We start from the raw sequence: 5,333 nt of genomic DNA, 5'->3' as shown, positions 1-5,333 counted from the left end.
CATGTATCTGCGCCACCAGTTTAAAAATGTAGTGAAATGTTGGTCTGTGGAATGCCATTTCGAATACCTTTTAATATAATGAGCCATGTAGGCACGCTGCAATTGATTTGACTTTTCAGGTTACCTGAAATGGATCATTTGGGTCTGTGTGTACCTGAAACACACGCCTGGGTATATGACTTTAGATGTTTCTGAGAAACATAGCTGAATATTGCACGTGACTTTACATGTTGCCTGAGCCACATACCTGAACATTGCACATGATGTTACTTGTTACCTGAGACATGCCTGAACATTGCACGTCACTTGACATGTTGCTTGATACATACCTGAACATTGTACGTCACTAAATATGTTGCCTGAGAAACATACCTGAACATTGTACATGAATTTACATGTTGCCTGAGACACATAGCTGTATATTGTACATGACTTTACATGTTGCCTGAAACATACCCCTGGATAGTTGCCTCGAGAAGCATTCCGATGTTGGCGAACTCAACAAGGAAAAGATATATAGATAAACAAAGAACTTCTTTATTACAATAAGAAGCGAGGTTTCGGTGAAGGTTCTTGGACCGTTATAAAGCAAGTGACGTACAGAGAATGAGTGACAAGCATATATACAGGTATGAGGCAGTGTTTAAACAGTTGAGTAGATTTGGGATATAGTTACACTGGAGTAGAGAAGCCTGTTATGGGCACAAAAGGGGTGATGTAAGATGACCACCTTAACAGGTCAATTATATCCTGTACATCACTTGAAACACCTGCATCGAAACGGCTGTCCTAGCTGTAATAAAGAAGTTGTTCATCCATATAGCTTATCCTTATACATTCCTGGATATTGTGCCTTACATTCTGCCTGAGACTCAAGCCCGGATGTTGTACATGAGTTTACTTACATTATTTAACTGAAGTACATACTTGAATATTGCACATGACTTTACATATTGCCTGAGACAGATACCTGAACATTGTACATCACTTTAAATGTTCCCTGAGACATATCTGAACATTGTACATCACTATACATGTAGCCGGAGAAACATACCTGAACATTGTACGTCGCTTTAAATGTTGCCTGAGACACATGCCTGAACATTGTACATCGCTTTAAATGTTGCCTGAGACACATGCCTGAACATTGTACATCGCTTTACATGTTGCCTGAGACACATACCTGAACATTGTACATCGCTTTACATGTTGCCTGCGACACATGCCTGGACATTGTACATTACGTTACATGTTGCTTGAAACACATACCAGAACATTGTACATCACTTTATATGTTGTCTGGGGCACTTACCTGAATATTGTACATCACTTGCCTCACATTGTACATCACTTTACATGTTCCCTGAGACACATGCCTGAATATTGTACATCACTTTGCATGTTCCCTGAGACACATGCCTGAACATTGTACATCGCTTTACATGTTTCCTGAGACACATACCCGAACATTGTACATCACTTTAAATGTTGCCTGGGACACTTACTTGAGTTTTGTACATCACTTTACATGTCAACTGTAACATCTACCTGAATTTTGCACATCACTGTACATGTTGCCTGAAACACATACCTGGGTGGTATAAATGACAATGTGTAAATAAGAGTAGAGATAACAATATGGAGCTTAAAGCTACTGATGCAAGATTCTGATGTGACTGTAACACAATATTTCACCGAGTAGATATGTTCCTTTCAATTACGATCTCTTCAGGGGGCTAAATGATAAAGATAAAATCCTATTTCTCATAAGAAAACTATAGCCACTGTTAGCTTTGTGCATTGTAAGCCAAGTTTCCCATTTAAATAGACGGCGTGTGGATCTTTATTCTTTATTGTGGATCTATATACCAAATTAAAAGATGCTTAAGATAAACTTTTACTGAAAATGGAATGTATTCTTTACGGTAGCACTAAAAGCAAATATATCTTAGCAAAAACATAACTCATAACTCATCTTGAAAATGTATTATTTCTCAGACAGTCACGTTACACGCCTGTGTGGCTCCAATGACAGTGTTGTATGAAAGATGAGCTTCTCGGGTATGTACAGTGTAATCACCGGGTACGATCTGGAGGGTTTAAGATAAGCATGTGAGTCGTGCAATGATCTCATCTCAGTGGCCCATCAATCACCAAACACCCTGCTTCTGCCACCCGCTCCATGACGGGTGCGATGTTCTGGGGAGGAGACCGCCATCATTGTCAGCCATAGAGAGTAGGAGTCTCTGCAGTGGGTTGACCCACGACCAACAGGAACAACCCATTCTGCCGATACCGTCACAGCAGTCATGTGGGTATATATGCAGGGTATCTGCAGGTATTCTGTCTCCCTAGGCGTTCGTGTATGCATATTTTCCAAAACATTCTAAACGATTCTAGGCTTATCAGCGACGTTTCAGAATTATCATTAGTGATGTGATACCCGTGGTCGCTAATATGCTATTTTTCTACTTTAATTATTCGAGTAAATATCCGATATTTAGATTTCTAAACACACAGTAAACGCCGTGAATTGTGATTTGACGAGATTTGCAATGTACCTCACTTTCAGTTACTTTCAGTAATTTTGAATTGCCTAAAATGACAGTAAATGATAAACAGAAGGGGGAATTCAAAACTGTGAAGTGTCTGCGTGATGTATTTCGAATTTTATTCGATTTCGAAGTGAGGGTTGAAGAGAAGGGACATATGTGTCTCTGTGGCAGCCAGGGGGTTTACACTCTGAAAAAACGATAATGTTGACATAACAACAGATAATGTAACTGATAATAAAAACAAACAAACTCGCAGACGAAGACGAGTTTGTTTATTTTTATTATTAATTACACGGTCTTGCTGTTCAATACAGACGTAGGTGAACATTCGACTGAAGCACGAGCTACTTATGAATGACTTACACTCAGGAAAGTAGTCCGTCATCATCAGACCCCAGGTCATCACCATGGAGTAGCCAATCACGGGCCTGAAATTTGATCTCACACATATGTTTGATACCAGTTATCTCAAATGGGTTTCTCACCCACAGGTGTGTAAGAAACACTTGGTCTCTGACATTATATGACATTAACTTAAGTCACCTTCACCAACTTATGTCATAGTTTCACTTATGTCGTTAAGAAGTTAAACTTTCACGGTTGATGCGAATCTTATTTTCTGAAAACAAGTGTAATGGTTTCGTACTCGCATTACTACCAATATACATTCTAAATCTGGTATTTATGTTACGCTACTTAAACTTGAGAAATGATAATTAAAATAGGCCATCAGGTGTTTGTTTTGTACAAGACAAACCGATAAGGCAAGCGAGTGTCTTTGTGGTGGGTAACAAGCATGTAGGTTATAGGTTGAAATATAAACTATTTTAAGTGAAATGTAATAGCTGATATCACGTAATCGAGTCATGTGATCACCCCATTTTTGATTATCAAGTACCCATATACACGTGGCAAAAACCGGACAGCCCTTGATGTATGGTGAAATACATACACACATCACAAAGTCCAGTGTTCTCTCTGACGAATCCCACATTGCCTATTGTTGATTAAAGTCACACACATATGCCACTGTTAGTACTATTACTGGTATTTCGTGATGTGGGTGTGGTAGGGTGCGTTACTGTGGTGCATCCGTGAATACCGTAGGTGCAGATACCACAAGGAAAGGATAGAAACACAAATATTTTATACATGTATCTGCGCCACCAGTTTAAAAATGTAGTGAAATGTTGGTTTGTGGAATGCCATTTCGAATACCTTTTAATATAATGAGCCATGTAGGCATGCTGCAATTGATTTGACTTTTCAGGTTACCTGAAATGGATCATTTGGGTCTGTGTGTACCTGAAACACACGCCTGGGTATATGACTTTAGATGTTTCTGAGAAACATAGCTGAATATTGCACGTGACTTTACATGTTGCCTGAGCCACATACCTGAACATTGCACATGATTTTACTTGTTACCTGAGACATGCCTGAACATTGCACGTCACTTGATATGTTGCTTGATACATACCTGTACATTGTACGTCACTAAATATGTTGCCTGAGAAACATACCTGAACATTGTACATGAATTTACATGTTGCCTGAGACACATAGCTGTATATTGTACATGACTTTACATGTTGCCTGAAACATACCCCTGGATAGTTGCCTCGAGAAGCATTCCGATGTTGGCGTACTCAACAAGGAAAAGATATATAGATAAACAAAGAACTTCTTTATTACAATAAGAAGCGACGTTTCGGTGAAGGTTCTTGGACCGTTATAAAGCAAGTGACGTACAGAGAATGAGTGACAAGCATATATACAGGTATGAGGCAGTGTTTAAACAGTTGAGTAGATTGGGATATAGTTACACTGGAGTAGAGAAGCCTGTTGTGGGCACAAAAGGGATGATGTAAGATAACCGCCTTAACAGGTCAATTATATCCTGTACATCACTTGAAACACATGCATCGAAACGGCTGTCCTAGCTGTAATAAAGAAGTTGTTCATCCATATAGCTTATCCTTATACATTCCTGGATATTGTGCCTTACATTCTGCCTGAGACTCAAGCCCGGATGTTTTGCATGAGTTTACTTACATTATTTAACTGAAGTACATACTTGAATATTGCACATGACTTTACATATTGCCTGAGACAGATACCTGAACATTGTACATCACTTTACATGTTCCCTGAGACATATCTGAACATAGTACATCACTATACATGTAGCCGAAGACACGTACCTGAACATTGTACATCGCTTTACATGTTGCCTGAGACACATGCCTGAACATTGTACATCGCTTTACATGTTGCCTGAGACACATGCCTGAGCATTGTACATCGCTTTACTTGTTGCCTGAGACGCATACCTGAACATTGTACATCGCTTTACTTGTTGCCTGAGACACATGCCTGAACATTGTACATCGCTTTACATGTTGCCTGAGACACATGCCTGAACATTGTACATCGCTTTACATGTTGCCTGAGACACATACCAGAACATTGTACATCACTTTACATGTTGTCTGGGGCACTTACCTGAATATTGTACATCACTTGCCTCACATTGTACATCACTTTACATGTTCCCTGAGACACATGCCTGAACATTGTACATCACTTTGCATGTTCCCTGAGACACATGCCTGAACATTGTACATCGCTTAACATGTTTCCTGAGACACATACCCGAACATTGTACATCACTTTAAATGTTGCCTGGGACACTTACTTGAGTTTTGTACATCACTTTACATGTCAACTGTAACATCTAACTGAATTTTGCACATCACTGTACATGTTGCCTGAAAC

The sequence above is a fragment of the Haliotis cracherodii genome, unplaced genomic scaffold, assembly GCF_022045235.1.
Source record: "Haliotis cracherodii isolate W230 unplaced genomic scaffold, xgHalCrac1.p SCAF_4, whole genome shotgun sequence".
Taxonomy (NCBI): Eukaryota; Metazoa; Mollusca; class Gastropoda; order Lepetellida; family Haliotidae; genus Haliotis; species Haliotis cracherodii.
This window is presented reverse-complemented; position numbering follows the sequence as displayed.